The following is a 12,093-nucleotide window of genomic DNA, read 5'->3' as shown; positions in this document are numbered from 1 at the left end:
AGACACAACAATATCCTGTACACGAATTGAAGGCAGAATCTGGAAGTTGAAATTATACACATACAATAGACATGGCAATTAAAACCCCCCATGAGAGTAAAAAAAATGACTGGGTCTGAACTCTCTGAGAGGCATTCTTCCTTGGGACACTTTATGAATAGAAACGGTTTCACTGTAACTTGAACACTCCAAAGAACGTTTGCCATTTCTTATTGAATTGGGTTACTTTGTACACCTTGTGTAAGTTAAATCCTGTCATGAATCGCTTAGTGGAGGTATTCTCATTTCTCATAAGGTATTACGCCTGCCTTTAAGTGTTTGAACAGACAGCGCCCCTTTTCGCCAAGATTAACATTTCATATGATCGCTTCTGACAGCAGAGTTTCTTGCAGAGGCCCCGAGAAGGATAACCAAAAAAGGGCATTTCTGCAAGTGAGTTTTGGCCGCTCTCTCGACTTTTCAAAGCTTATAATGTGTTGGTATTTGTAGTCCCTCTTTTTTTGCAATCTGATGGATGGTTACTTTAATTGGTCGGAGAAATTCCAGACATGCTTTTTCTGTGTGTGTTGGGGGGGGGGGGAGTAGAGGGATGGTGGTGGTGATGGTGGAGGGGGGGGTTCCACTGTCGTTTTTTGAAGCAACCATTGGCTGATGCTTGGAATAGACAAAGGACAATGCGTAGAGGTTGCCAGCTGCATACACTGAGGAGATGTACTCGATAATTTTTTTAAAAGGGAGGAGCTTACAACATTGTGTGCTGTTATTGAATAGCCACTGTAGTATTTCAACCTCTGACTCCGGGCTGGTTAGCGACTCGTCTGGCTCATCTGTTGATTTGCGACCTCGCCTAAAAGAGTACTTTATCGGTCATCTTTGCAGGTAAGAGTTTCCCTGAAGTTATTGACCCTGTTTGCGCTACTTTAGATAACAACTTTGATGAATGCGGTGTACTCGCCTAGGTCTCGCCCCTACTTTAAAACTGTTGCGTATTTAAGCCAGTTGCATTGCTATTTGAATGGCAGTTATAGACTAAGAAAAAGTCGATCGTCTTATTATGATAATGGGCATGCCTTTTGCATCCTGAGCTGCAACTTTCATCTTTAAAAAAAATATCGGTCGGTGTTGTTCGAAAATTGTGATCCACTCAAGACATGTTATAACGGTAACTTAATAACTTGAGATTGTTGGCTTTGAACAATATCCAATGCCACTGTCTTTATCCCGAACCAACATATCTGTCGGTTGTGGAATTTCTTGTCCCGAGGAGTGTACCCTCGTCTTTCCCTGTCCAGATCCTTATCGAACAAGTACGGGCAGGGGCGTGCACTGCTCCCGTCCTGTAGACATTAGATCTCAGCAAAACTCCCTAAAGCCTCTTGAAGCCTTTCTATGTTTTAACACTTGCTTACCTTCCTAATGTGATACTCAAGCGACTGGTATGTGTTGTTCCAGTGTACGATGCACGCCTATTAAGTAGTTTGACGAATACTGTAATGCCCTGCTTATGACCCATCGGGTTTTGAAGATGTCCTGTGTGTGTGTGTGTGAAGTGAAACCTTAACGCCAGTCAACAGTTCTGGCAGCGTCATGACATTAGTAAAAGGAGCTTCAGTAGCATCCTCTAACTGGATATGGTGTTTGTTCTGGCGCGGTTCTCTCTCCTCGCTCGGTTCCCAAAATATTTGCGGTGAGTGGTGGCCAGCCAGTGACATACTTACACTGTTTAATCTCTCTCTGTTGTGGGAGTCGTGAAGGAAGGGTTGTGGGGGGGCAGCTTTGGTAAATTAATTCTGTCTGGTGCGCTGTGCCGCGCGCTTCAGTATTGGGTAAAAGGTAGCCAACGGATTGACCCACGCCAGCTCTCATCCCGCCAGCCAAGGTTTCGCGGGACCAGCCACACAGGGTCTTTAAGGCACCGCGAGGTATTAAAACAGCAACGGTCAGTGATATCATTAATCACCACGCGAAGGCCCCAGTCTGGTTTTCTTTGGCTCTGCTGTAAGAGGCTTTCAGTGACTAAATAAATGTAGTCTCTCTCTCTCTCTCTCTTTCTCTTTGTCTGTCTGTCTGTCTGTCTGTCTCTCTCTCTCTCACACACACACGCACACACACACACACACACACACACACACACACACACACACACACTGTCAATCTCTCTCTCTTTCTGTCCCCCTCCCATCTCCCTATCATCTTGTCTCCCTCTGAGCCTGTCTCATAAAACTAACCAACAAAATCAACCAAAATCACAGCTGTTTCACCCCATGACCAAACTAGACAAAAAAAAAACACAGTCATGGCATGTAACAGTAGATCAAAGAAAGTGCGATGAACTGTCCCCCGTTCTGGCATAGCACCTCGAGGCATGTGGTTCCAGCGCCGATGCACAGCTTGCGCGGCGGCCCGTTCTGGTATTAGATGACAGAGCAGGTATTGAATAGGGGCCGAGCAGACAGTAGGAGAGGGAGCTCGGAGCGATCGGAGTTAGACAGCCCCAGTAATTGGCCATGAAACCGTATCTGATAGTGCCTCAGTGTTGTGAAAATATGAGGGGAATGCCCCGACCTTATAAGGAACAGATTGAACTTAGTGACTGATGATTGGAATAGCCTTTGGAATGCATAACAGGGTAGGGTTTTTTTTTTTTTTACTCCCCCTCCTTTTCTCTTTTTTTCTTCTCCCCCTCTCGTCTTCTTTTTTTTTACCCCCTTTTTTCAATGTTTTGGTTTTGAAGTCTGTGTGTGCGTATGTGGTGTGTGTGCGTGCATGTGTGTGTGTGTGTGTGTGTGTGTGTGTGTGTGTGTGTGTGTGTGTGTGTGTGTGTGTGTGTGTGTGTCTGTGTGTGTCTGTGTGCATGTTCAAGAAGGCAGTGGCAGGATGTAGGAAACACTGCCCTCTGCTTCCGGACTCTGACAGCCTTCTCGCTGGAGCCCAGCGGTTGTCGGATCAGGGTGGGTGGGGCAGGAGTTGCCGTGGGGTGGTTCAAGCCTTTCAGACTGAACCTACAGCTCCCACTGACTCTAAGGAGGAGATGGGGTATGAGGTATCCAGGGTGGGGTTGGGGTAGAAGCTGCGCCACCACCCTAATAGTTACAGCAAAGGTGAAGCGCTGAAGCATGTACTATACAATTCAAAGCAAAAGGGGGAAAGAGCAGAGGAAAGGAGAAAGAGCAGAGAAAATATATGTATATATATATGTATATAAATGTATATATACATGAACTCAGGCATCAGTATGGGCCATTGGGCTTTGATACTTGTCCTCCTCAGGATTCTGAGTCAGGTCAAAAGCATAGAGGCCTACAGGCAGGAGAACACCCAGAGAGTAGTGGAGTAGTGGATTCAGGTATGGACCTGGCCTTGATATGCACCAAATTCCCACCAGATTCGGACCACATCTGTTTTAGTGTCAGATGTTAACAGCGTTACTGCTGTCTGGCTTCACCAGAACCCATACATACACACACACACACACACACACACACACACACACACACACACACACACACACACACACACACACACACACACACACACACTACCATCAACCAATACTTGAGTGGAATTTCCGTGGTTAGAAGAGCCCTTGGAAATACCCGCAATGCCAAAGACGACATCTTTGAACTGAGGCCTGGGAGCACCAGAGCAAACAGACACACACACACACACACACACACACACACACACACACACACACACACACACACACACACACCTCCCCCTCCGGCTTTTCAGCAAGAGGTCTGGGGGCTGGCAAGATGGTGGCCATGGAGGAAGAAAAAGAGTGTCTTGTTTATTCTGAGGGCCGTGTTATGAAATGTTCAATTAACTTCAAGTTAGAGTGATTGACAGGAGAGAGGAGGCGAGGCTAACCTCAGAGGCCCGTTCGCCCCAGAGAGAGACTTAGCCATACACCAGCTCCGCTGCTCTCCTCTTCTCTCTCTCTCTCCTCTCCTCTCTCTCTCCTTTCCTCTCTCTCTCCTCTCCTTTCCTTTCCTCTGCTCTCTCCCCCCTTCTGCTTTGAATTTTATAGCATGTAATTTGAATGTGCTGGGTCCAGAACCACACGGCCCGGTTTGGCTGTGTAACTCCGCAAGCCCAGAGCCCTCTTTGGAGGCACCGGAGCTCTTCTGCGGAGCTCGTTGCCGGTGACTACTGAGCCGAAATGGCAAAGTCCGGCATGCCTTAGCCATGAAGTAAGGACGGCGCGAAACTGGAGATTTTGTTTATTTAGGTCCCCGCAAATATGCAATAAGTGGCATACAGATGTTTTGTTAGCGATGTATAAATCTAGAATTCCATGCTACTCTCTCTCTCTCTCTCTTTCTCTCCCTCTCTCTCTCACAGAAAGGAAACTCTCCAATGGCAGGAACCCATTTTGTAATCTGACTTCATATTTCTGTTTGTTGTTCTTCATTCGTTTTTTTGGGGGGTTCGCTTTAAACCAGGCAGGTTTTTCGCAGTGGAAAAGTCAGACGCTAGAACACTAAAGCCAGGCCAGAGCTCATATTCCTCTGATCTCAGCCTGCTGCGGAGGTCTGTGGATTTTTTTTGTTTTATTTTTTCATTTTTTGTTCCTCGGAAGTGATGAAAAATCCTCTCACTTTATGAGCGGGTGCGTCGTTCTGTGCCGTGGTTAAGCTCCGATGACCTGACACATTGACGGGCACATGTTATTCTTCTTAATCTCTCACAGACGCGGGCCCCGTTTGAAGTCAGGTGGGCGGGCGGGCGCTTTGGCCTGCCGTGGTAATTGCCTGATTGCTCTCCTGACACGTGCTCTGGGATGGGCTGCTCAGAGTGGGGGGGGGGGGGGGGGGGGGAGGGTTAATGGTGTAATGAAAAAGAAATTGTCAATTGAAACCTGTGACCCTTTAGGTTTCAAGTTGGACTCACAGGCCACCCCCAGTCCTCTAAGCCTCAGAGAGGCCCAACAAGGGAGCAAGTGTGTGTGTCTGTGTGTGTTTTGTGTCTATAGAGTGTCATACACCAATGTTCATCCACTAACCCCCCCAAGCTCAAACCTTTATGTCGTCATCCAAAAGTGTCACAACGCAGGGCTGCAGTCATTACTCAGGGTTTTTTGGTGAGTGTGTATGTGTGTGTGTGTGTGTGTGTGTGTGTGTGTGTGTGTGGGCGTTTGGGGAGTGTGGCGCTGGAGAGAGGAGCCTTCTCATGGCCGCCAGGCATCGCCTCATCTGATAAAACAAGCACAGGAAATGTCTTCGTGAGCCCATTTGCTCTGTGTTTTCTCCCAGAGGGATCACATGCCCCTAGCCTCCACTCAGGAGGAGAGGAGAGGGAGAGAGTGAGAGAAAGAGAGAGGGAGAGAGAAAAATACTGGAGGAGAGGAGAGAGAGAGGAGAGAGACATACAGGAGGAGAGGAGAGAGAGAGAGACATACAGGAGAGAGAGAGGGAGAGAAACAAGACAGGAGAGAGAAAGAGAGAAAGACAGGAGAGAGAGAGAGAGAAAGAGAGACACACAGGAGAGGACAGATAGATAAGAGAGGAAAGAGAGAGAGGAGAGGGAGAGAGCGCTACATTCCTTCTCCTCCCTGACGTTCTCTCTGGCTCCACAGTGCTAAACAAACATGGGTAAGCAACAAAACTCAGAGAGATTCAGGTTGCTTGGTTTATATCCAGCTTTGCAATTCTCCAATTCATGTGAGACAGGAGAGGCTAGACAAGTCATCACAGATAGATAGTGTAGGTACGATAGGCACCACTCTCACACGGACGGCACCAATTAATGTAGGTACTTGACCTTGTGCCAAATAAATGTGGGTGCAGTTGTGCTTAAATGTGTGTGTGTGAGTGGCTCCAGTGTGCCACATTAAGTGTTCCACTTGCACGTATGTAGGTCGTCAACACATGTGTTGGGTCATGACGAAACATTGTGTAACGCAGGAACTTTGGAGTTTTCTCCCTGCGTGTGTGGCTATGTTTATGCCAATTCAAAGTGTGTGTCTTCAGCATAAGATAATGGTGGCAGGTTAGGACAGAGGATGGTTTGCATGCAAGAGCCTGCGTCTGTGTGCATAACTTACATCAGTTTAGCGGTGTGGCACAGCCTTGAAAACCATTAACAGATGTCACAACAATAAAGCTCAGTGAATAAACCAAATCAATAGGTGCACATTCATTGACAAAAGTAAAGCAGTCCTATGCTTAGCCATGAAGTGATTATGCTACGCTAGCTGTGTATGCCCAGTTATGTTACCAGTCCTTGGGGAAGGGGTATGCTAGCGTGTTGTTCTGGCGCCTCCATTAATCGTGATGAGCCAGGCTGGAAAGAGTTTGTGGTTCCGAGGCTGGTTGCAGTCAGTGCTGTGCTGTGTTCCGATGTTGGAGGAAACTGGCCGCTCCTTTGTTCCTCTTACAGAGCTTGCTGGGCGTCTTTGTGCTCACTAGCCTTGTTGCTCCCTTTGCTTGTGAGTTTAACTTAGCTAGCAGGCTTCCTGTTGCAGATGCTTGTGCTAAACCTATTTGTTTGGTTGGCAGTGCATCCTTAGCTAACGAGGAATTAGGCAGGAACTCGTGTCGCTGCTGTGAGAGGAGATTGGTGTGTCTGCCCTGAGCAGACTACACAATGGAGGGGACCTCTGCACGGAGGTGTGAGTTTGAAAGCAGTGTCTTCAGTAGGTAAGAGGAAGAGCCGGAGAGAGAGAACCATAGGCAACTTGGGGTTTTGTTCATCAGGTCAGGGGGGTGTAGTCCAGGTGATGCAAGGCTGCCGTTTCAGTGATTGATTGGAGAGGTGCAGACTGTGTACATAATGGATTACATTTCACAGTGAAAGTTCAGTTTAAATCATACAATGAACAAATTCCAAGTGAACCTCCAGTCGATATAGAGATGCTGTATTGATTCTGGAGGGAACTTAGTGAGTGGGATGCTGGTATTACCGGTCAGGCAGTTGATTGGTGACGTTGAGGTGACCTGAACTTCTCAGACTAGTGAGTAGTGCACAGGTCAGTAGTGGAGGAGGTCAGAGGGCAAACAGGTCATGTTTGTATATTCACCGTGACGATGGCCTGTGATTTTCCGAGAGTAAGTAACGATGAGGAGGGAGGGGGTCTGAAGAGGGGGGCTCTTGACGCCAGTGATTAGCGTATACTTAGCTAGTATGGTTTGTGTATTTTTTGCAACGAACCATCCCAGGTAAGGAAATGGGCTCTGAGGAATGTCCAAATACAGCACCTTTCTCTCAGTCTGGCTGGCCCCCTACCACTTTCTTTTATACAATTTTACAAACACACAGACACACACACACACTCACACAGAGAGAGAGAGAGAGAGAGACACTACACATCAAACACCTTGGTATGCAATATAAATGGAGATGAACCATGAGTGAGTCTCCTAATGAATCACTTGTTCATTAAGACTTTAAGACAGACAGGGAGTGTTTGGACTTGAACAGTTGGACTGAGTCAGTCAGGAGTCTGGGAGAACTACATTATGTTATTCACATTACTGGGCGACAGGGAGACTGTTAGTTAGTCAGACACGCACATCTGCTTCTGAAGGAGTTAGTTATCTAAATGTCCGTCACAAATCTCTCTCTCTCTCTCTCTCTTTTTCTCTCTTTCTTTCTCTCTCTCTCTCTCTCTCTCTCTCTCTCTCTCTCTCTCTCTGTCTCTCTGTCCTAGGGACAGTTTAGTGTGTATATTTCCAGTCCTGCACAGCACCTCATTCTGGGTGCGTGTTAGCTTGAGTGTGTTAGCGTGCTTCCAATGCTGTTGAACTAGCAGCACTAACTGCTTTAAAGCAGGGTACTCATTCTGATGCGATTCATATCCACGTGTTCGCATTAGCGAATGCATTTGCAGTGAGGCAAGGCTAGCATGAACGTCTCGTCTTTTTTTCTTCATTCCACTTTGCATGTTACTGCCTCATTAAGGCAAGTGGGCGGGAGTTGTTCGGTTGTGGGTAGATATGGGGGTTGTAAATTGAATCAGCCTTAATGTGGAGATCAGTGAGCTGACATGGCAGATGCATGAAACATGAGCACACTACCTAGGTAACGATGGTGTTGGACTCATTCACAAGGAGTATTCACTTAAGGAGTATTCAGTCAGACCATGGGCTAGCATGATGCGATTGTTATAGAACTAGAATGTCAGTTTGTGTGTGTGTGTGTGTGTGTGTGTGTGTGGGAGGGGGGGGGTGATCATAGATTTGGAGGCACAGTATATTCAAATAGCCATAAGTCTGGCTGGTAGCTCATCGCTTAATTTGACTCTCAAATACAGGCAGGTTCAGCACTCTGCTGTGGTGTCTTCTGTCAGTTGCACTAGAGTGGTGTGGTTACACACAGACACACGCGCGCGCGCGCGCACGCACGCACGCACGCACGCACGCACGCACGCACGCACGCACGCACGCACGCACACACCTTTATCTGCTGAAGCCAGACATTCAGTATGAATGTTTATGAATCATTGTTAATCACTTAATGAATCACTTATATATACACACATACACATGCAGTTCTTTCTGAAAAGGTTCAATATTGTCTTATGATATGTCCTCCATCACTCCTGTCACTTTTTACTGCCAATAGGCAATTCAACACACACACACACACACACACACACACACACACACACACTCCTACGGGCTCCACAGAGATGGCCTGGCATATCGGAGATCAGTGTCACTGGCACAAGACGCCAGGCTTACCAGCCATGTAATAACCGTCTGTCACACCAGAAGCGCGTGCCTCTGAACAATGATAGGACCAGCCAGAGTGCCAACCTGCTTGTTTGTTCTGCCCACAGCTCAACAGCTAGCTGCGTTAGCAGCTTGTTAAAGGCTGTTAGTAGCCTTTAATTACTGCTGTTGTTTGCTGTTAGTTCATGTACCCACATGAACACACTATAAAGTGTGACATGACAGGAGAATGGAGCAGCCACCACGCATATAGAGGCTGCATTGAAGACTTTGTTTGTGTGTGTGTGCATGTGTGTGTCAGCGTGAGTGTTGTTATGGCTTGATAAAATGTGTGTACTTGCAGTCACGCATGCTTGAAGCCATCAGAATTAGCCAGGTTTATTTTGTGATTGTTTATTTTGTGCACGATGCTTTTCTTCATTGTGTGTGAGTGTAATGTGCTGTCAAAGTCATAGTGGCAGCCTTAGTAGTTAAGTACCCTAACCTGTTAGCCTAATTATATTTCTTAAGAGCTTAAGAGAAGACAGACAAACAACGGCTGCATTAGAATAAGAACAACGGACGCTTTCACTGGCCATGTCAGCCTGGCAGCGATGGCTTGTGGGGGGCAGAGGGTGCCTGTTCACCGTGACAACACCCCCCCAGCCCCCCACCCCCTCCAATCCTTACCCCAGCCCCAGCCCCAGCCAGACCACCTGGGTTATAATGATCCCCTATTAGTTCAGGTTAGATTTAATGGGCAGTAATGGTATACCACCAACCACACACACACACACACACACACAGACACACACTCACTTATGCACACACACTGACACACACACACACACACACACACACACACACACACACACACACTCACTACTTAAAGGAGTTCAAGCCCTATTGGAAATGAAACCCCAGTCAGTCAGGCCCTGTGTAAACACCACGGTCCAGTGAAAGGCCATTTGTGCGCAGCAGAGGTGAGATGTCACAGGTGGAACAGCCGCGCATGGAAAGGTAGATGCCTGTCGTCTTCTGGGTACATCTCTTAGGGGGCCAGTGTAGGTTCTCTCTCTCTTTTTCTTTTCTCTCTCACTCTCATTCAGTCTCCCTCTCTCTTTCTCTTTATTTTTGGAATAGCGTTCGTAGTGCAGGGGCTTTGTGGGCTAAACTTATTTCCACTTTAGCCATTAGCTAAAACAGGAGAAAGAGAGAAAGCCCCCTTAGGGCAACCTGAGATCTCTTACATAGCACACACTCCTCAATTATGTACAATTTCATGCTTGGCTGAGGTTCTGGTGGCCAATAAATGTCTGTATTATACCATAAAAATACCACATATTAGTTGTTCAAGCTGTTATTAATTAAGGCTCCAGCACTAAAAATGTGCATTAAAACCCTTATATAACAACAATCAGCAATGGGAAGGCAAATAAGTAATAGAAATTATTTTACATATAACATTTACACTTCTGTAAAATGATAAACTTTGCAACTGAATTGTGCAATTGGTCATCAAAATCTGTAAGAAAAGAAAAAAAGAAAGAAAGAAAGAAAGAGAAAACAAGGCTCTGTTATAAAGTTGTCAAACTCATACATGTCAGTATTTGAGAAATATGAGGACGTTTGGTTTCTTGAGGATTTCTTGGCAGGAAAGTCCTCAGTTTCCTGATAGACAAAAGGGTCTAGACATGCACACATCACTCATACGAGCAGTGTGTTCTTAGTGAGTGTGCTTACTTGACTCGAGCCAAAATGGCCACAGGTATTCTTTGTTTACTAGAAAGTCCTAACCCAAGGGGAGTGATTTATAACTTTTTGGTCGCTAGGCAACAAAGCACTATACACGTTGCTATACACGAATGACGTACCTCTCTCTCTTTTCTGTGAAGGATATGATATCTCACAAATATGCCACAGAATTTACCAAGGTGAAATTATTCTCTCTCTCAAAGGGGTCGTATTAACATGGCCGTCCTCTCTCTCAAAGGGGTTGTATTAACATGACCGTAATACACAACATTTTTGCCAAAGTGCAACAAGAATACAACTTGCAAAAAGTCTTTCTCTCTCTTTCTCTCTCTTTCTCTGTCTTTCCGTCTCTTCCCCCTCCTTCTCCTCCTGCCCTAGAAGATGGGGTGAGGGCTAAACACTGGAGGAGATTGGCTTGCTGCCACACTGATAATAACAGCCAGCAGAAATATGCGCAAAAAATGAGATGTGCTAGGGCAACCGTGAGCTTGGAGGCTCCTGTAAGCTATCCCCACTCCTGAAGGAATTTGTGCTTCTGAGACGGGGGAGGAGAGAGAGGGAGAGGGAGGGGGGAAGAGAGGTAGAGAGAAGGAGAGAAAAAGAGGTAGAGAGACAAATATATAGAAAAAGAGAGGGATTCAGAAGGACCTTGGAGAGAAGGAATGGAAGAGAAAGAGAATGCCTGAGAGGTGCGACTTTAGGTTCATATTTCTATATGCATTGAAAGCCCCAACTGCCTACTAAGTGAACACATTTCACCTTGAAACCCGGTGAAAATGTTTGCGCCCGCTGTGCTATTGATCGCGGTGCAAGTCTGTTGGCCCTTGGCTAGTTAGCTCGGTAGCTTTACACATAAAAACTCCATAATGCCCCTTTAAGCTTCTGGAAGATTCTCCTTCTCTTCTGCTATGGCCTGGGCAACCCTAGTGGGTGAGACTCAACACTTGGCACTCGGCTCAGGAGAGGCAGTGATCCACGCACACTGGGTGTTAATGGCCCAGGAAGCGTTCTGCTTTCTCTGGGTGCGATGACAGCCGACAAGCCTTAACCAGTCATCCCGTATGTTATTCTGGGAGTGAGTCTCACCACGCCATCCTACTACACTCCAACACCCCCCCCCCCACACACACACACACACACACACACACACACACACACACACACACACACACACACACACACACACACACACACACACCACCCAGAGCAATCTATCATCCTGTCCACAGTGTGTTTGTGCCTCATGTTTTTGCACAAAACAGCCTTGTGTTTTCCTCCTACAAGTGAATGGGCTTTGGGGGGGTAGGAGGGAGAAGGAAACCACAAAACACAGCCATACGTTTCTCTGTCTCCCTCGGCTTCCTGCTGGAGTTACAGGCCTCACTGAAGTCATTGTGTTCGATATCGGTTGGTGAAGTTGGTGGGTGGAGGAGGTGGAGGAGGAGGTGGGGACGGGGTAACTGGAGGGGGTAACAGGAGGGGCAGGGAGTCAGGGCGTTGGAGTTGAAGTGTGGCGACAATCTGTGAAGAGACCCATCTCCTCCCAGGAATGTGGCGCCCTGACTTTTGGCAAGGACTTTTTGACACTCAATACCCTTGAACTCCCCGTATAGGCACTTGAGGAAAGAAAGATAGAAAGAGAAAGGAAGATGAAAAGAAATGTGAAAAGATAGATAAAAGC

At 46.8% G+C, this 12,093-nt stretch overlaps 1 protein-coding gene across 5 annotated transcripts in view; it reads left to right on the top strand.

Annotated features, from left to right (window-relative positions):
- The first annotated feature begins 409 nt into the window (after positions 1-409).
- The window catches only part of cald1a (caldesmon 1a), a 57,938-nt gene continuing 46,254 nt past the window's right edge, over positions 410-12,093 (top strand). For 3 of the 5 annotated variants that reach the window (XR_004165419.2, XM_031582791.2, XM_031582788.2), the window contains exon 1: positions 634-879. The gene's annotated coding sequence lies outside the window, so the exon portion shown is untranslated. Of the gene's footprint in view, positions 433-633; positions 880-12,093 lie in introns of those variants that run through there. The other 2 variants (XM_031582790.1, XM_012824544.3) reach the window with 2 other exon arrangements.

This window comes from Clupea harengus, chromosome 16 (genome assembly GCF_900700415.2).
Source record: "Clupea harengus chromosome 16, Ch_v2.0.2, whole genome shotgun sequence".
Lineage (NCBI taxonomy): Eukaryota > Metazoa > Chordata > Actinopteri > Clupeiformes > Clupeidae > Clupea > Clupea harengus.
Note: the sequence above shows the minus strand (reverse complement) of the source record. Positions and strands in the feature narration are given on the sequence as shown.